Raw genomic sequence first — 22,033 nt, 5'->3', positions numbered from 1 at the left:
AGGATACTCTAGTACAGGACTGTTCACACAGTGGCCAACCAGCTGTCAACCAGGGACCCACAAGCAGGACATGATGCAAAAACACCCTCTCATCCATATTTCCCAGCAACTGGTGAATATAGGCTTACTGCCTCTGATACTGATTTGTTTTATTCAAACACTGGTTTCAGTTGGCTCCAGCAAGGCTCACAAGATCTGGCCACTCCATATACATCCATGTGGATACATTTTCATAAGCAGCTTCAAGTACGATCTACAGGTATGGATATGCAGCCCAAGCTGGAGTGCCTTGAAGTTCCAGGTAAAGTGTTCTCTCACCCATGCTTGGGTATTGCTTTGAACCAGTGTGCCCCACTACAATGTAACACAGAGCACAGTTTTCCACACTGATGACCACAATCCTATAGCAAGTGGAAATGTTTCCCCTTCAAGTTTGCCAGTGAGAATTACATGTTGGTGACCAGTGAGAAGTACATACTGGTGACAAAGGTGGAAATCATCCTGGGTCATGAGTCTAAAATCTATCAGTTTTAGAATCCGGATTTACTTTGGTTTGAAAAACCACAAAAAGCCAGGTCCAAACAAGGAAACAAAACATCACTAGATTCAGAATTTAACTTGAAAGCATTCAACACTTTAAGGAAAATTAGAGCATTTAATAGTTTCCGTGGTGGTTACATGAGCTAATAATTCCAAGAACAAATTGTGCAGAGCTATAACTAATATGGTATGTTATAGTACTACATTAGATGGCTTTTGAGCACAATTTGGAAGAGTCTGTATGACTGAGGTAAATTAAGAAGCATGCTCTCACCCGAGCCATGAGATTGTCATCTGAGGCTCTGCTTCAAGTGCCGTCACATGCTGAGGTGTGCCAGATGGATACTTGGTAACTGGCCTTTTCAGTAATAGCACCCCCCATCCCAGTTAGGGAATATCCTCCCCAGAAAGGTCAGCCCGGCACCTACTTCATTATCTTTTTGGTGCCAGGCAAATACCTTTTTATTCTCTAAGGCCGTATAAAATTCTTTATATTTTTAGTTCTTCTTCTGATGCCTTTTCCCAGTCTCTGCTGCTCTTCATTGATTGCTTATTTTGCTTGTTTTGTTTTTTACTTGGATTTTGGATTTTATCTTTGATTTTATTGTATGTCACCTTGAGGGTTTTCCCTATAGGACAACTAATAAAGTGTTAGCAGTAAATAAATATAACTGTCAATGTCTAGTGGTGGAATAGAGTTTATCACCTGGAGTCTCTTTCATGTGATGAGTATAGACAAACTGGAAAGCATCCACCACAGAGCCACACAGAGAGAATACTTTTCAAGATCCTGGAAAAGATTAGATTGAGCAGTATCCAAAGGTGACCATCTGCAAGCAAGGCCCACCGCTGCTTTCAATCTGTAATTGGCCAGCCCTGCTGATAGGAGATTTAAGGCTTCTGAGGAAACACTTGTTTCTGGAATGGGGCAGTTTGGCAAAGTGTCCTTATGTGAGCACCTGCAACCTTCCCTATTCATGAAATTAGCTTTGCTGCTTGTTTTGGATTGTCCCTGGAAGCACTAAATCTTTGTTTGCGCAAGCAGTGGACCCTACTTGTCCAATGGAATGGGCAGGTTTGCAATGGACAGTCACCATCGAATACTGACATTATTATTATTATTATTATTATTATTATTATTATTATTATTATTATTATTATCTCTTTCAAGCAGCCTTCACACAGCCCTCTTAATGGATAAACTGACCCTAAATCACTTTGGATACAGAAAGGATCTATTCCTTATGTTCACAGAATTAAAAAGAAAACTACAAGCAAGTTATTTTATTCCTACTATAATACTTAGTTGTGTGTCTATACTACTAATAATAATTCTTAACATTTGTATAGTGCTTTCAAGTGTTTAAAGCACATTGCATGCCTTATTTCATCGTAATGCTCCCAACAACCCAGTAAGGTAAGTCCCCCACCTCCTTGTGAAATTTTTAAAAAGTATAGAAGTATAATAATAATAATAATAATAATAATAATAATAATAATAATAATAATAATGGGCATTAACAGCTATTGTAGGAGACAGGATATAAAAATATATGGGATGTTGCTTATATCCAGTTTAGAAATACTTTAAGTGCATGATTGTATTTTCATTTTAAACAAGACTTGTATTGTGCCTGAAATTACTTTCACTCAATGTGTAGTGGGGTTAGAGTTGTGCATCTGTATAACACATTTTGTTTTGTACAGACTAAGGTCCAATTTATATCTCACATTTTCCAGACAATAGAATGATTCCTAGTCATAAATTCTGTGCTTGCACACATTTGCCAGCAGTTTGTGTGAATATGTCATACATAGTCATAACTCCTAATGACATTTGTTATTGGCTTGTAGCTTTTGTTTTTGCAGTAGGGTTGCAGTTTGAAAATGGCAGCCATTCCCATCATCTAACATTTACATGATTGAATGGCTCATCTTTCAAAAATGAAATGTAATGGTGTGTTGTTGTTTTTAACATTTTTATTTTTGCAGCACTAATGTGTATGATTTACTACACATTTGGAATCCGGTCACTATCTACCAAGCAAGCATAGAACATAACTACTGATCCATATTTTTCCCCAGCTTAATATAAATTGGCTGTCTTTCGGAGGTAGCATACTATGTGAGTTCTCAGACAATGCATACTCTAGCTAGATCTACTCTACTGCTTTATAGGGGTATTGAAGTGGGCACATTGTACATTCCATATGCTGCTATTTCCTGCTTTTTATTCCACATTATCCAAAATACTTCATCAAGAGCTCCATCAGATGAGCATTTTATTGCATGCTCATTACTGGGCACTTACAGATTTTTGTGGGTCCCTCTCACATTGTTGTCTGCCTCCTGCACACCTCCTGCCCCTTCTAGCTTTCTTCCTGTGACAATAAGTCTGACTTATTTTTTAAAGACATAAGTTGCTGCTATCTCCAGCTGTGTGCAGGAGAAGCAGCACGATCAAAACAGCCCACTGAATGGGCCACGTGCACATTGCTTTACTTCCTATTTTGTAAAAGGAAGTCGTGAGGGACAAACACGCACTCGGAGAAGTAAGCAATTGTGATTTCCCCCGTCTGATGATGCTCCAAGTGTCATTGTGTGTCCTATGAGGTATAAATGCCCGAGAGGGCTATAGTGTTGCCATGATGGGATAGTAATGATTCTGTACAAGGTGCAGATCAGGCCTCTGAATGGATTTAATCGTGTTGTCCACTTCATAGTACTGTTGAACATAATCATGTCTGGTTCAATCATGTCTGGTTCAATTTGTTCAATTGCCTGATGTAACCCAATGAGAATTACTGAGCTTCATCCAGCGTGAGAATAATTAGCTGATAATAAAGTGTTAGTAGCAAAGATTCAGACATGATGGTTGTAATCTTTTCATCACAATGTACTGTAAATAATAAAAAAGAACAAAACAGTGGATGGGTCTAGAGGAATCTGGTTTTCACATTGCATGGGTTCACACTGCATGTATCATCCATAAATCCATTTATTTTTATGCAGCTTTTGGCTGTTGCCTGGAGCTGCCCTTTTCTGGCATGTAACTCCTCTGCTGAGGGAACTGCACTGGCTGCCTATTCGCTACTGGGCCAGATGTAAGGTTCTTGTACTTGTGTAAAAAGCCCTAAACAACTTGGGACCAGGATACCTGAGAGAGCGCCTTCTCCCCTACCAATCTGCCCGGTCACTGAGGTCATCCGAGGGCATGCTCCTGGTGGTTCCACATAGACCCATCCTCCGATTGGAGTCTACCAGGGGAAGAGCCTTCAGTGTGGTAGCCCCCCTCCTATGCAATTCCCTGCCTCTGGAGGTCAGGCAGGCGCCAACTTTGTATTCCTTTCGGCACCTTATGAAAACGTCATTGTTCCAGGAAGCCTTTCCTTAATGACCAGCCATGGCTTACTGTACATTTTGCATCTTTTAAAATCTATTTTAAAGTATTTTATTCTGTTTTTATTTTATCTTGTACACTGCTCCAAAATTTTCAATGGAGAGCTGTATATAAATATTGTAAATAAAAAATAATTTAAAAATGCACATAAGACTGCGCGCTGGACCAGCACCCTCATCTACAAGAGCCCCACATTCCGGGGAGCCAATGTGCCAATGGCAACAACATGCCAGGCATGAATTCTTTGAGAGACGGAGGAGTGCTAGGCTTCAAAACAGAATAGTTGTTTTTAAATGGATATTGTCTGTCTTTGTATGTATGTTTTGCTTTTATGGTTTTAAATTTTGTGTATTTCTTTTTCATGTTCACTGTTTTTAACTTTTGTAAACTACCCAGAGAGCTTTGGCTATGGGGCAGTATAATAACAATACTACTACTACTACTACTACTACTACTACTACTACTACTACTACTACATGCCTTCATATGGCCTAGAACTCCATTCCATAAAAGCATCTTCTTTGCAATTAACCTACAAACATTGGTTGGAAGTCATACCTCTCATTCATGGCAACCTTCCTCTCAGCTCTCCTCACCTGTGTCTTCTCTCAGTCTTTTCCCCATCTGACTTGGAGAGATAAAAAAAAGCCAGTTTTCCCTCTCAAGTCCCAAATACATTCACAGTGTTGACATTTTGCAGCCTCCCTTTACCAGGCATCTCTCCCAGCCCTCTCTGCAAGGCAGCAACCCTATCTGGTTCTAAGTACTGGTGGTGGGGTGGGACACAATCACCTGTCATTCTGAAATATTTGTTTTATCAGTGTGACAGTGGGTTGCTGAGGTTTTATGGTTACAATCTGCCCATTCTAATATTTTAAGAATAAGAATTATGCTTCCTTGAAGATCTTTCTTCTTTCTTCCCTTCCTTCCTTCCTTTTAAGAGAGACCCCTGAGAACATTTGGAAATGTAATAAATACCTGGAAGAAACTCTTTACCCAAGGAGTTTGTCATTCCTAAATGAGGTTGTAATGGCCACTAAAAAAAAAGGCTTTTAAAATGGATTAGATGCTAGAAATGCAGCTTTCTTGCATAACACAATTAGGACCATACTATTATCTAGGAGACAGATAACAATATTGTGATTTGTGTGTGAACATGCCTGGAAAATTGGGTTTGTTATTGCCCAGCGCTATATTGCTAAGACAGACAGATCATTATAACTCTCTATGGCATTTGTTATGGTAATGTGAAGGGCTGTAGCTCATGCTTTGCATATAAGAGGTCTCAGGTTCAATCCCTGGCATCTCCATGGAGGGTCAGGAAAGACTCCTGTTTGAGACCTGGGAGTCAGTATAGACAATACTAAGGTAGAGGGGCTCCTCTAAAAGCAATTTATTGCATACTCATGATTGACCATGCATGAAAGTTTACAGGTCTTTCAATGACATTGTGAATGACCAGGACATCTCCTATGGCATCTGTTGGAAAAGTAACATCTGAAAAAAGCAGGATCTTCTGCCACTAGATGGTGCTGTCTCAATGGAACAGAATGGAACTGAACAGAGGGGAAATAGTCAACTCAAACCACATGGTTGCCCTTCTCCATCCATGTAATTAAGCCCATAACAATCACACCAAAAACAGGTAGCACGAATGCCCTTGGTAAGCAACATGATTTCCCTTAATGTAAAGATACCCTAAGGCAACTTCCTATATTCTCAAGTGATTGAATCCAGTTTAATTGTTATCAATAGGGAGTTTTGGCCATTTATCCCATGGAAACATGTATAATATTTTATCTTAGCATACAGGTCACATGGTTATTTCCCACTGTCTGGCCACTGTAACTTCTTCACTTGCTATGTATAATCTCTGTTTAACCCAAATGCGAGTCATGTGCACATTTCATGTTTCCAGAGTCAGAGCCGAATTCCTTGGACAGGCACAGAGCAGAAGCTTCATTCATACATCCCATAACTCAGTGCGAAGATGCATCACAAGCTGGATGTTACTTCATATCTATAATTCATCAAGAAAAGCTGTGTGTGTAAATCATGTCATCCTAATGACAGAAAGTAAAATACTGACAAGCAGTGCAGAAATGTACTGAAAGGGCAGTCTAACCTCCTGAGATATCAGAATGACAGAGTGCTTAGCTTTGGAATAAGTAAAGAAATTGAGTTTTTAAAGCATTTAAGTAAAATATACACAGCTCCCGTTTTCAGATCTCTATATCCCAGGAATAGAGCAAATATTTATTGATTTCAGTTTTTACTGTGAAATCATGTGATTCAAATGATCAATGAAATTCTATATGGAATTTTATATTTTAAACTTCAGTATGTCAATTATGAATGCCTATTCTGCTGTCACCACACTCCCAAGCACCACCACTCTCATGACCTCCATTTCCTCTCTTCCCTTGATACCAGCTTGTACAGGCGGTAAATGAGTTGATAATCACACAGTGGCAATGGGCACAGGTCAGGACATAATTTGATAACTGGCAAAAACATTTGAAAATTTCCAAAACCACCCAAAATTGTGATAAAAATAAACACTAAACTACTGAAAAATTCACCTTCGGTGACAATCACCAATATTTCCACTCTACACTGATTTATGATAGATAGATAGATAGATAGATAGATAGATAGATAGATAGATAGATGATAGAAGTGTGAGGGCTTAAAGTGTGTGCATACTACCTGCTCCCTCTGTCCCAGCTGTGCTGGCCCCGGCCCTTCAGTTCATGGTCTGAAAGGGAGTTCTACTCTCAGCACGATCAAGACAGAGTCCACAGAGTTCAAACACAGTAAGCATTGTCAGGACCTCAGTCTATTGTATTATTAGATTTTTCCCGGTGGTATATAAAAGCCACTTGCAAATGGATGAAGTTTATGTATAATTCTTTAGCCATATTTTCACACACACACACACACACACACACACACACACACACACACACTCCATATGCATTCATATCTACGTAGCTTCATGAAGAGCCCCACCCAGTACCCACTGTGAGCCCTCAAGTATTCCCTTGAACACTTGAACAAGGCTGTATAGATAGAGAGATACAGGTGGTGGTGGTGGTGGTTGTGAAAAGGGCACTTTTTAAAAGCATTACAGCAGGGAAAATCCAGTAATTTTGGGGGGCATTACAAAACAAAGTGCAAGTCTCCACCAATGCGGTTGCAATATTCTACTATACCACAGAACCATTTCGATCTTATTTAATAGAAAGGTAGGAAAGGAAAACAATTTCATATAAATCTCTGATCTTAATTCTTCAACTGGAAGTAAAAAAAGCAAACAGCCACATCTAGAAAAGCTCTATATCCTGAAGGTTGTAAGTTCAAATCATGGGGTGTCTGCTTAGCCAAAGTACAAAGACAAAGTGGAGCTGAAACGTGGTGGTTCAATATTGCTCATTCAGGTAGTGCTGGTAGCAAAAGAAACCAGCATGACTTAAATTACGGAAGGGGGAACCTCCAGTTCATGTGCCACATCTGGCTTTCAGAAGCCCTGCTATTTCTTCCAGTCCTAGGGCCTTGCTAGACCTACCTGATAATCCGGTGGGGAGCAGGGGCGAGGCCGCGCTGCAGCTAGTGCTGCAGCTAGTGCAGGCCGTCGCCCCTAGCTAGACGTAACACATGATGGGGTAAGGGAAAGCCCTGTCACGTCGGCCATTTTTTAAAAATTAAAGGGCCCATGTGCACAGGAGCGCACCAACGAAAAGGTAAGGCTTTTTTGTTAAAAAAAATAAAGGGTTCCCCGCTCCCCCTGCCCCTGATTTCCCCCCAATGTCTGATGCCCCCCGCCCGCTCGCTCGCCCGCCCCCCACTCGCTATGTCCGCCCCCCACTCGCCATGTCTGCCCCCCGCTTGCTATGTCCGGTGCCCCTTCCGCCCCCCTGTCCCTGATCTCCTTGCCCTGGCCCCGTTCTTCCTCCCCTCCTCGATCTCCTTGCCCTGGCCCCGTTCTTCTTCCCCCCCAATCTGCCCTGTCTGATGCCCCCTCCACCCCCCATCCATGATCTCCCCACCCTGGCTCCACTCTTCACCCCCATCTCTCCCGCTGGGTCCACTTCCTCCAGCCCCCATCTCCCCCCCGTGATTTTACCCCCCCCCAGCCTGATGGGCATAGCGCTTGGCTTTTCCTGGCTACTTGTGAGTAAGCTGCATAGCCAGGAAAAGCCACAGAACCTGCTAGACCTTCCACAGCCCCAGGCTCAGAGCGGGGCTGCAGAAAAACCGGGCCACAAGTGGATCCAGCTATCCCGGGTCAAGGGAGGGTTTAGCCCGGACTGAGCCCTGGATCCCCTGTGCATCATCTGCATGCACAGCAGGGAGCCCGGGCCTTGCACCGGGCTAAATCCTCATCTAGCAACGGCCCTAGAGAACAGCAGTCGTTCTCTATTGTAGTCTTTCTCCAGGGTTTTTCCACTCTGTGCTAGAGAAAATCTACCTTTCTCTGTGCTAGAGAAAATCTACCTGTTGAAACTGGTTCTTATCTCCAATCACTGATCTCTTAGCACCGAGGACCCTCTGATGGAGATGAGCAGAGTTTCACCACTCATAGGTAGAGAAACACAGCATTTCTCTAGGAATGAGTAGTGACCCTGGCTCTTATCTCCAACAAGGGGCTCATCTACACCAAGCAGAATATTCCACTATGAAAGTGGTATGAAAGCAGTATATAAAAGGCAGGAGCCAGACTACTGCTTTATAGTGGTATTGAAGTGCCCTGACAACTGTTGGGGCCCATGACACATTCCATGTAACACTTCCATACCACTTTCATATATCCTGCTTGGTGTAGATGTGTCATGGTCCTCAACAGTTGTCAGTGCACTTCCGTATCACTATAAAGCAGGAGTGTGGCTCCTGCCTTTTATATACCACTTTCATATTGCTTTCATGGTGGAATATCTTGCTTGGTGCAGATGAGCCCAAGGACTCCTCAGCACCACTCAGCACCACAGAAAGTCAGGGAATACCTTAAATGAACATACCGACTATCTTGAAATGGATTTAAAAGCACAATGGTGGCAAATCACACAAAGAAAATCAATGGGCAAAGGCAAAGGGCAGGTTCGAGGTTTGGTACCCGGCTGGACAGAGAGGAATCAATGGAGTGAAGGTCAGATGTAAAGAAAATACTAGCTATTTTATGCTGTTATTCCACCTGATAAGTTACTCAGACTGAAGAACACAACTTAGGCCAGATCTACCCCAAGCAGGATATAACAGTTTGAAAGTGGCTTGAAAACAGTATATGGAATGTGTCTGGGGCCCCAACAGTTGTCAAGACTGTTATAAACCGTTATAAAGCAGTAGTGTATATCCTACCCTAGAATAAGAGTTATATAGAACCAGACAGGTCCCTATTGGTTTCTTGAGTTATGTGAACATGGCTGGACTGAAAAATGTAGTCCCAGCTCTGGCCACCATATGCAAAGAAGAAAAAGTGTGCTAGTTGCATGATTCCCATCACAACTAATTTGGCCCTCGGTCTCTTAGGGCACAATCCTATGCATGTTTACACAGGAAAAAGTCCTTCAACTCCCAGTATTCCCCAGCCAGCAGCTGGAAGTTGTAGGATTTTTTTCTGTCAAGACATGCATAGAATTATTCCCTTAGTCATTTTGCAATGCTATCTTTCTGGAATTTGACATAGCCATGTGAGTTTTGTACCACTATACCAACTCTCCGTTTACGTTTATTGGCAAAGCCCCACATCTCACTTTAAAATGATACAAATGCAGAAAAATGATTTTTTTCTGGCATGCAAATGCAGTGTTGTATTTTTAATGTTGGCATTTAATGCTCTCATTTCTCAGTGTATGTTAGCCATTGGAATGGCAAGTGAATAAACACTTTAATTTTACATCCTGGATTCTGGTTTATCTGCATCGCTTGTGGGGGCAGGGGGTAAGGGGTCCTAAATGACCACACACCCTATTCTCCAGTTTTAGCCAAATCCTGTAGCTTCCTAAAAACAGTAGCTATGGGGGGCATCACAAAAGGTAAGGAAGTTGGAGCCCCTCCAAGAATGGCTTTAAGAATATAAGAAGAACCATGCTGAATCAGACTAAAGTCCTGTCTCATTCAGCATTCTGTTCACACAATTGCCAACCAACTGCCAGTGGAAAGCCATGTCCCCCAGCAACTGGTCCGCAGAGGCATACTGCCTCTCATCCTGGAGGTGGTATATAGCCATCATGACTAGTAGCCATCAACAGCCTTCTCATCCACGAGCATTATTCAAGAACTGCTGTGCACTATTAAACATGAATGGGTCCATATCAGTATTTTCCATCTAATTACCAGTTGAGATATGAATTAGCAATCTGGAGCTAAGTTTTCTAGCTGACCTTTTCTTTTTAAAGGGCAGAATGGAGGGGAAAAGAAGAAAGAAAAGAAAACCATAAATCTAAACTCATGAAGACTTTGGGGATGTTAAGATCATGTCCATAATTGAACTTTGTGAGTCAGCCAAGTCTCTAGTGTGAAGTATAAAGTATTTATCTCTCAAGAAAATTCATCATTTTTATTGTGTCTAGCTGAATATTGCTGATAGTTTAGTATGACATTTTCTGACAAACCCTGTGAAATTCTGAGTATAAATGTTGTAGTACGGTCTCGGAGTATATTAAAATCTTCCTATGCCACATGTAGCTGGAATATTAAGGAATGAGGTGTTAAATACATGCATTTAGAAAGTATTCCATAAAGCACTGGGTAGTTAATAATGACAATAACCAAAAGTTAGATTAGTAAGGGTTAGAGAATTGTGAAAGGGACAGAGGTTCTAATGTTCCTTAGTAGGTTGGAGGTGTGATCGATAGACATCGAGGGTGGGGGAGCGGGAGTGTGTGTGTATGTGTGTGTGTGTGTGTGTGTGTGTATATATATATATCTATATATCTATATCTATATCTATATATATATCTCCCTCACTTTTTCGTAGGAGCAGTCCTGTGCTCTTTTTTGATTAAAAACAAAAACAAAATGGTGGGTGCGATGCCCTCTTCCTCCTGGGATGTCATGCGCCACATGTAGACTGAAGGGGAGGAACTCACAATCATCATATCACGAGATCCTCTTCCTCCACCCCCTCATTCAGCCACGCCCTAGCTAACAGGTAGCCAGGGGGAAGCACTAAGCTATCCGCAGCAATAAAATGCATCATGTTAAGACTTCAGGAAAAAGGTTGCTTCCCTTCCCTTCTCTAAAGCATTAGTGGTACAGCAGGTAGTAAATGCTCCGATGGGTGGAACCTGCGTGTGTTGAATTTCTGCAAATATTCCACAACTGTTTGAACCTCTCTAAGAAGGGGAGGGGAGGGGAGGGGAGATGGCTAGTCTTCATGTGTTCCCCTGCCCCCCCTTATTTTTAGCAGATGATGTGGAACAGGCTAAATTTTGTTTTCAGGAAAATTCTCATAATACAGAAATGAAATAATTTAAGCAATTAAATTTTAAAAAGCAAATCTTTTTTCATAGATCAAGGGACTAAGAAAACAAACCCCCCAAGACTGTGCTTGTTAGACACCTATAATACTAACAATACAGAATTATACAGGGAGTCATTGAGATGGTAAAAAGTCTATGATTTGGGTAAGATAATTTGGAAGCTGTCTTTTTACCAGTTAGAACAGACTTCTGAGTGGCTATTAGGAAGCTTTCCCCCCCCCCTTTATGTGCCACCTGGCTTTTAACTGGCTGGTTTTTAATTAAGTGTGATCAGCCATCTTACACACTTGCATTTTTTAAAAAAATTCTGCACCAAAACAGATGCGCCAAATAAAAACGTAGCTTGAGAACTAAGATTCATATCCAAGTTTATACTATTGGAAAAAGCAAGCAACAACTAGGGCAGAACCTGATGCATGTTTAGACAGAAAAAAAGTTCTACAACTCCCAGCATGACTTTTTTTTCTGTCTGAACGTGCATCAGATTCTGCCTCTAGCCTAGTAAAGTCCCAGTGAGTTGTGCAGCATCTTGTGGAACATCTTGCACAAGAGGAATTAAAGTATTGGATTTGACACTTGTGCAAGGATGAGAGCAAGGATGACCAGCATTTCTCAAGCAGTAGAAGTTTTTCACTAGTAACTAGCAGAATGGCACCATTGGATATAATCCAATGATTTGTGCTTTTTGCATGTGCTTCCTCAGGCAAGTAGGACAAAATGAAATCCAAATGCTACTCTGCTTGCTATAAAATAAAAGTACTAGATAATCAAATAATAGACATTAATCACAAATTTAATAATACTTTTAAAGGGTAGTCATAAACAAAAAGGGACCATTATATATGAAAAAAGCATATACTAATTTGCAATAATGGCTTATTTTGTGGTATAAACAGATCAAAGCACAAAGACATAACATTGGGCAGATATGTCACTGGATCTCTACAAACAAGTTTGCAAATTGGTTAGGAAATGGGATTGATTCACTTTCAACTCATTTCCCCCATTCTGGGGAGGGGCTGTCTATACAAAAGGAAAGCCCTGGGGCGGGTGTGCGATGGTGCGGCATCAATTATACACACCCACACCAGGGCTTTCCCGTGAAGCTGTGAAGAAAAAAACTTGGAGACTTACCCCCACATTTTTCTCCAGAGTGAGGTGAGCAGGGTGCATCTGCCATCTATCCTCACTCCAGTGTCATGGTGGAGTTGTGGCCAGATGGATGGCGACCCCTGATTGTCCAGGCAGAGGGCAGGGGGCAGGACCGGCCCTTGGCAACCCATGCTTTGGCTGCAGCATTGGGATTAGCCGCTGCCACCCCAAAGCAGTGAAAGCATGGGGTCTGTTATTGTGAGATAGCAAAGCAATATATTTTCAACTGAAATGCATGCCCCATATGATTCCTATAAAAGACTGGGGGTAGTATCCAGTATTAGTCCTATGTAGAGTAGACCCATTTAAATGAATGGGACTTCAGTCAGCTGTGACCATCTTAAATCTTATTCATTTCCATGGTATACTTTGCAAAGAACTACCCTGAAAGTTTGAAAGGGCAAATATTACATGCTAATATATGTATTATATATGCTAACACCATTGTTGTTCTCCCCCCTACACTTTTTTTTAAAAAAAGAAAGAAAGAAGCAAAACAGCTTCAAGGACGGGGAATTTAGAGCAGGGAAGTGGCAGGGAAGGAAGGATTGCCTAACCTTTCCACACCCACCGTTTCTCCAGTCCAGTTCTCATCCTTGTTGTTTCAAACGTGTATTTTAACCACTGCAAGGAAAAACATCATTTGACAGCCCTATGGGGAAGAAAAACAGAGCAGGCTGTAAAGGGTTAAGCATGACCTTCTACTACAGGAGTAGTCAAAATGTTTTGACCCGTGGGCACATTTTGCAATTTGAGAAATTGTCCTGGGCACCACCACCAAATGGCTGTCATGGGAGGCCTGCAAAGGACAAGAAACCTGCACAAAAGACAAGGCAGAGGTCAGGTCTGAGCTCCAACATGTTAAAACTCCCTGGAACTCAGTTTTCAGCACCAACAGAAACCTATTTCACAGCAATCTCAGACATTGGTAAGAAAAAGTTTAATTTAAAAAAAGAAGTGGGAGAGGTAGGGCACCTTGGTGGGCCACATGACAGGTCCCCAGGGGTGCAGTGATGTCCATGGGCACCATGTTTTCTACCCCTGTTCTACTACCTTTCTGCTTTAAATTCCCCTTTCCTAAAGCCATGTTAGTATTTTAGAAAAGGTGGCACTGGGTGTTGTAACAGGTGTTAGTGCTTATGTGTAGTTTGCCCCTAAGTTTCAGAAATTTTAGAAGGAATGCATGGCAGTAAACTAAATTCTTTCTTTTGGGTTCTCACCTGGGTGATCAGGGGGGATATGAAGGTACAAACAACTTGGGCTTTGTATGGGAAATGGCATTGTGTCCTCCAAGTAGGGCCAATGTGAACATGGGTGTTAGGCATCTGCTGAATCATAAAACATTTCTGATTAGTCTGCAGCAGCAGGCAGACCACAGAGGGGGGAAATGGTGCAAGAAGCCAGTGAGACAAATCATGTTTCAATTTTAGCAGATGAGTCAAGTTATTACTTGCCAAAAATAAATGAGTAGCTATAGTATGTCCAAAACTATGCACTGGAGGCATTCACAACATTATCAAATTCAACAAGGTAAAGCTGGATAATGAGTCGGGTGCATTATCTATCCCATTTAGTAGTCCTTCTGGCATAAGATAAAACAGTGTCCTATTTCCCAACCAATTTTCAAAATATAAAAATGGGGAGGGTGGAAGGCCCTTTCTGTCTTGGGACCATGGAAAAATCCCAATTTGCCACCATCTGGAGCTGGCCCTTTAAATCAGGGGTGGGCAGAGAGTAGTTCTCCAGATGTTTTGGACTTCAGAATGATCAGCATTCCTGACCATTGGGCAGGAACCTCCAGAAGCAGGGATGTCTGGAAGTTGAAGTCTAAAAAATATCTTGACATCTACCTTCTGCCAAAGGTTACTTTAAAATCCCAAATGAAGTGGAAGATGAGGTATCCACAGCGTCTTCTGCCCATTCCTTCCTTTGTCCTGTCATCCCTCCCTCCTCCCAACATTCTGTAATCAGCAGGACCCCAATCATGCCATATATACTGTATCTTTTGGAGGACTGGGTGGAAGACAGAACCAGGGAAAAGATGGCTAGGAAATGTCCCAGCTGCTTCACCTTTAGCTAGGTGGCAGTTTCAAGTTACCAGGGGAATCTCCAGGTTGAAACCTGGTGGCCCTATTCCCACACCCACTGTTTTGCATCTTTATCCATATTCCTTGATTCAGTTACTTATCTGCTTCTCTACCCCTCTTTCCCTCAGCTCCTCAATTCCTCCATCACCTCTTTTCAAGTCTCCCTGATGCCTCTGGCTGCTTTTACTCAGGCCTTCCCACCCAACCCCCTTCTCTTAGCCCCTTTTTGACTTCACAACTGTACAATTCAACCACACCTGCCTTCTTTGTCCCTCCTTCCAAATCAGCTTTCCTGCACTGCCAGACAAGCTGGGATGTTTGAAACATCTCAGCAGCTCAACCATTGCCTAAACATTTGATGATTAAGAGCTAGGACTTTTTCTTTCTTTTTTTAATGTCAGCCTCAGTCTCCTCCCCTTCTATTCCTGTGTTGTTGTTTGGATCCTACATCTTTAGAGACAGAATGTTCTTCAAACAGACAATGAACAAGGTAGCAATTCTGTAGGTAAGAATCTTTATTTTACTTATTTATTAAATCATTTGTATCCCACTCTATATTACTGGGATCTCTGGGCAGCATACAGATAAAATCAAACAATGTAAACATAAATAATATACACAACTAAAAAAGTATTAAAACATTAGCAAATTAAAACCAGTAGGAATTTTTTAAAAGCAATAAAAACAATTAAAACTATGTGTGAACATGGAGAATTCAGCCCTCAAAGGCTTTTATAAAGAGCCATGTTTTAATTTGGCACCAAAATGAAGCCAGTGTTGGTGCCAATTGCGCCTCCAAGGGAAGGGTATTCCAAACTGGGGTGCCACAACAGAGAAAGCCCTCTTCCATGTCTCACCATAGCATATGTCTCGTGTTGGTGGGATGCGGAGGAGGGCTCCTCCAACAGATCCCAAAGCTCGGGCAGGAATACATAGGGAGAGGCACTCCCTCAAGTGCCAAGGTCCCAAGCCATTTAGGGCTTTCAACGTCATTGCCAACACCTTGGAGTCTCTGCCAGATGTGACTTGAGTCATGGATTTTGGCATTTAAGATTTGTGCACACTGGTGTTGATTAAACTTCTACTTTTTATCACATGAATGCACCAAAGCTTCTGGTGAGGTTTTGGGTTGGTTTTGCATTATTTCAAACTGAATCTCAGGCTGACCTTTGCAAGGAGACTTCATAAGCAGCTGCAGATGTTAGTCTAGCTTTGGCTGTCATTGGAAGCCATGACAGTAACATGTGTTGGGAGATGAATAATAAAAGATGAGACCTGCATGACAGGTTCGAAAGGGGAAATGGATACCTGTTTTCTGGTTTTGCTAGAACCTGAATTTCATCAGTAAAACAGAAAAGGGAAAACCTTGTCCAAATTTCTATATCTCCAATTTGCTGTCAGACCTTGGTACTTTGTATTTGGTATGGATTACTTGTTGAAACTTGAGTTGCAGGTGAGCATATATGCTATGCATATTTTGTAGAGGCATGAAATTTTGTACCCAGTTTATATATGTTCCAAATGGTTTTCCAGTAGGAACATTTTCAGTGTGAAAATGAGGTTTTGGGGTGTAACAATTCAAAGATCCAACTCTTTATATTTCTTAAGAGTAGGGATTTATCTGCTTTGCTTTCTATAATGTTTGCATTTTTTTTCTACACACAAGTTCATACTATCCTCTTTCCACAACAATTTGGGAATGTTTTTGTCAAAAATCTTCACAAAAATTCATGCATTTTTGTATGCAATTTCTCCTAATATACTTTCTTTCTTTCTTTTGCCAGTACTTCATTTACTATCTGCTTTATTGTATATGCATTTCAACTTAATGTACACATTCTGGTATACATTTTTTTGATTCAAGAATGGCATCATAATATTTTGAGAAGTGCAAAAACTGTAGAATACTTGCATTTCGGCTCAGTATTAGTTTCGAACGTGTGAATTTGGTCATTTTGTATTTGAATGTGAACCAAATGAATTTTGCAGCCCATCAGGAGAGGGAAGGTGGACGATGCCAGGGAGTCCCAGTGTTCTTCACACTGACAATGCCCAGGATCCAATTTGATTGGATGACTGCTTTCCTCCTTCTTCTGTCTCAGCAAACTTTTCCAAACACAGTCCACTTAATTGGGCTGAGAGCCTGCCAGCAGGAGTTGGTTATTATTGTTAATGGGTTCTTCAAGATCACTTTTACTTGAAGCCAGCAGATAAGGAGTTGTTCAGGAAGTGATCCAAAAGTCATACCAGGAAAAGTTCTGAGTATAGTATCCAAAGAAGGTTTAGGCAAAGGTGAAGTCAGAATCAGTCTCAAAGTCAAAGATGGTGCAATTTCCAAGGCAAAAGGTCAGAACCACTGAAAACACAAACACGGGAAGTACTCCAAGATGTTGCATCAAGCAAATGCTAAGGTGGGGGCCTTACTGACTTAAATACAGGTGCTAATCTGGACATGACAACTGCCAGCTACAGCTCATCAGAGAGTTTTCTGGTGAAGTTGGCTATAAAACGGTGTCCCTCAGAGAGCTACATTTCTTGCTTGTGGCCTGGTGCTTTTCTGCAAAGGCTGAGTCTGCTGTCTATGCTTCATTCTTTGTCGCTCCCCGGGGCTAGGTGGTCTGGTCACAGTGTCCGACTCATCCCGAGCAGGGAGTGGGGAGGGTGGCTCCTATTGGGCATTCCAGAGGGCCCAGCCTGCTTCTCCAATGTGCATCTAGCATCCTCTTGCAACCCTGCCTCTGGAACATCCTCAGGGGAAGGAGAATCTTTGAACTCAGAATCAAGGGGAAAGGGGAGGGTGCCTCCCACGCCCCCGGGACCGCGCAGGGGCCGCCGCCGCCCCTTTCCTCGCCCGTCCGCTCTCTTCCCTCCCACGACCCAGCCCCGCTGCTGGGAGCTCTCACAGGGCCTGCTGGCTAAAGGGAAACGGAGCCTGGAGCAGCCCGCCCGCAGTCTGCGCTGCCGAAGCACGCCTCCTCCTCCGCCTCTTCTGGGGATGATTAAGGTACGTACTACATGAGCGTTTTCGGGGCGCCCTCAAGGGGCTTCAGGGCGCCTTCGGAACGCTGTGTAGACGTGGCCCGTGACTTTGTCTCCACTGGCCATAAAGATTACTGCTCACTGGCTTCAGCTTCCAGAGGAATCCCATGTTACTATGTATGTAACGATGCTGTTCTATATGTAAGTGCAGAATTCACTTAGAGACTGTAAGGTTAGTTCTTTACAGCCTTCCCCTCCCCAAACTCCCAACAATAGTGCCAAGTTTAACTAGACTAGGCCACACCAAGGCCCTTCTATGGGGGTTGCCTTTTTTAATTTTTAAAAGGTGTCTTTGTACTGATGCAACACCTCTGGAAAAAGGTTCTTAGTCATGTATTATTTACAAATAATTTTCAATTTCAGTAAAAGGAACAAATTGTATTTCATATGTCACTTGGAATATAAAATACAATCTAGGCAAATGTCAGCAATCAATCAGTTCCATAAAGGAACAATTTATTCCAAAGAACACATCCTGAATTCTCCTAGCACACCTGTAATAATAATAATAATAATAATAATAATAATAATCAATGAACAGCATTTAAGTCTAATATTTCCTTAACAATAAAATTAATACTGATAAATTAAAGGCACCTCCTGATTGGTAGACCGGAAACCCTTGGTCTTGTTCTTTAAATTAATAAAATAAAATAAAATACTTCCAGCAATATAAAATTCATTTTTGATGAAAATTAGAAATGATTTTTAACATTCTACACAGTATCAAGAAAAACAGATGCATATCTCATAAGGCAATTATAAGGGGGGAAATCAAGGTAAGCTATGGATGAAACATTCTGAAATAATTCTTAGGACCTATTTGACTTACATCTCCTTCACACCACCACCTATTCACTGAACCATGGCTGCCAATGTAGCCTCATCCTGCCAAATAGTATTAAGTGGAACTTTAGATTTTGACAAGCTGACACACTTGGCAACACTGAAATGTTTTTAGCTGATAGGTGAAATGCTTAGCACAATGTTGGCTGGGCTGTTTGATTATATGATGCAAGTTGCCAAAGTCTTCCTGAGATAGCCACAGCAGTAGTCTACACCAGATGTTTATTGCAGGATTGTATTGGAGTCGTCACTTATGGGCACATGACGTTCATCTGTTTCCGTGGTGACCCTGGCTCCACCTCTCAGTTTTCCCAGAATACCCCTGACTGCTTTTGTCACGGTTTTTCTGGCTCTCTCACATCCATTCTGAAGAATACTTGTGATGTGCCACCCTGTCGCTGTTCACCACAAGTTCCGGGCTCAGCGAACAGCCAATCAGTTGTGAGGGGCATGTGCATGGCTATCAGAGGTGTGCGGGACTGGACCTGTCCACCATTTCCACCACATGTTTTGGATGGGTATCAGTGTGTTTTACAACTGATTGTGTGTGTTTTAATATAAACATATCTCTGCACAGGAGTGCATATTTGATGGAGTTACTACCCTCCATGTGTTGCTGAGTGTCTGCGCTCGTGTGCATCCCTCACGAGTCATTAAAAAAAGACCTGTGCCCCATAGCCACCTGCCTAGCCCAGCCCACTTGTACTGATACACATCCGAAAGTGCCGTAGTGGGGCACACATGTTCCTGCAATGGCACCCCTGTAATTGTGGGAAAGATCAATTGCATGTGTCCCATGAGTGGCGATCGTGGAAGCAGGGAACATTTGGAAGTATCCCTCTGCTGTAGCAAAAGGGCTGCAGTTGTAGATTAGCCCTGTACTGAAGCACAATATTTAGAGTTCAATGTGGGAGAGAGATGTTAGAGAGAAATTTGGATCTCAGATTAGTGAGAATCTGTTTTGGGATGAGGCAAAAGAGAGTATATTCAATGGCATTAAAGACAAAGTTTGGCTGGAATAGAACCACTGAATAGAACCACTGAAGAAACTGTTAAGCAACTGCTTAAATATTAGAATAACATTTCTCTGACCTGGTGCCCTCCAAATGTTTTGGACTTCAACTCTCATTAGCCCCACCCAACATGGCCAACGGTCAGGAATGCTGGGAGGTGTAGTCCAAAGAGAATCCTTTTGGGAAAGGCTATATTAAAAAATTGGAGGATTTTGATGATGCCAGAGGACCAAATTAAATCAACCCTCAGCATGGAACGTTAAATTGAACAGGATTATTTCCCTGCTTTAGAGTAGATTTCCTGTCAAAGATTTATACCTAGATGAATACAAAATACACATGCGTTGCTTGAGTTGTAAAGGGCACAAGTGTATATTACGTCCTGCTGTTCTGATCTTTTTCAGTAGTTTACACAAGATTTTGCAATGCACTGGCACTAAGCTGCACAGTATTGCTTTTCCATGTTATAACTGCTTTCCAATTTTCAAGGACCATGAAGTATCTCTAATGTCAGCAAATAAGTCCTCTAGAAAATTGCTTGATGTTTGCTGGCATTCATCATTTTAGATACCACTGCATTTTTCAAGGCACTTGTTTATCTGATGCATTCTTTGGTGTCCTAAAAGAATGAAAACGTATTTATGGAATAGTTTAGACAAGGACAGATGGAGTGGTCTTGCCACAGTGGCTATAGAAGGCTGGAAAATCTAAAGAGATTAATCCAGATGAAGTCATTGACTGATTTGCACAATTAACAAACTGATGTGGAGATATTTTGCTTCCATCTGTTAGCACAGCAAATTGTTTATTACATCAATATTTTCCAGACTGACAGATCAGGATCCTTTGCTTCCAGATGTATCTGCACTACCTATGGTTTCAAATAGCTTCTCTTCAAACTAAAGGCAATATCTGAGGTAACCTTAGTCACTGTTTCATAAAAAGAATTCTTCTTACGAAGGACTGTTTCTTAAGAACAAATATATACTGGAATCACCACTTCAGAAGTAAGCTAGGTTCTTTTCCCCCTGGCTGTGGTGACTCTAGAGCTGAAATAAATGTGCACCTCAAAGTTCTCAAAATTCTCATAGTAATTTTTTATTTATTTTATTTATTTATTGCATTTATATCCCACCTTATTTCCTGCAAGGAACCCAAGGTGGTGTACATAATCCTCCTCTCCATTTTATCCTCACAAGAACAGCCCTGTGAGGTAGGTTGGGCTGAGAGTCTGTAACTGGCCCACAGTTACCCAGTAGGTTTCCATGGCCAAGTGGGGACTAGAACCCAGGATCTCTTGACTCCCAGTCCAATGCTTTAGCCACTACACTGTTGTCAACCAAATCAGCTCCCTGTGAGTAGCCACACGTAGGTGGTAAACCACCAATTTACACAAATCTTTATAGGTACAAATTGCAGCCTGACACACACCGCCTCCCCCTCCCAAATCTGCACAAAGTCCCTGGGATTCAAGGAAAACCTGTTACTTGGCTCACTAATGCAAGCCAAGTTGGGGAGGCACTGGGACTCCATTGAGCCCCCAAAGGGCCAGATTTCCAAATGACAGATATCTCTATGTTGGTCAAGCTGTCTTTCAGCTGTTCTTTTCATTAAAGAAATCCATTATAAGCTTCTAACCATATGGAAACCGCTGTGATTTTATGGTTGGCATGCAACTGTATTTAATCCAGACAGTATCTGATATGGATATATACTGCTTTAAAAATAATAATCTTATAGCACATTATATCACACAATGTCAATAATGTGCAATTGTATTAGTATCTGATAGCAGTTACAAAATTCAAATATTAATTGTATTGGATAGTTGACAGCTTGAGATTTCATCTTTGAAGCTTACCAAAATCAAACCCACTTAGAAATGGCAACAAATGAACTTACAATTCTTAAAAAAAAAAAGAATAAATAAACAAATCTAAAGCCATATGCGTTTCAAAGATTAGTTAATTTTTTTTTTCATTCATCCCAAATTCTAATAATGCATTGAAATTTCTTGTTCGTTAATTTGCATGGCAACTTTTGAATTTCCGCCTCACCTCTAGATGACCTCCAGATGCTTAAGGCTTAGAAAAATCTTAGTAATGTACTCCAATATGTTTTTAATGCTAAAGGAACGCTCGAAAATAATAAGTCTTCCTTTCTATCCATGGCACTGTCTACTGCATGACAAACAGTAGAGATAGATGTACAGCTGCCTCCCTTAGTACATCTGTTTGCTGGATACTCCTACACCTGTTTGCTTCTCAGCTTGAAGAGGCGTAGGATCTCAAGGAAGAGCAAAGTTGCCAACCCCAAAGTAGCTGTTTCCATATTAAAGGACTGCTGCTGTCATGAGCCTCATTTGTATTTATTCATCGTATTAAAGGGAATTCTACAGATATGGGAATCATTTGTTGCCCAAATGACATGTAGGTTCCCTCACCCCATCCTGTGAGCATCGAATGGTTATCTGGA

This window comes from Elgaria multicarinata, chromosome 5, assembly GCF_023053635.1.
Source record: "Elgaria multicarinata webbii isolate HBS135686 ecotype San Diego chromosome 5, rElgMul1.1.pri, whole genome shotgun sequence".
NCBI classification, from domain to species: domain Eukaryota; kingdom Metazoa; phylum Chordata; class Lepidosauria; order Squamata; family Anguidae; genus Elgaria; species Elgaria multicarinata.
This window is presented reverse-complemented; position numbering follows the sequence as displayed.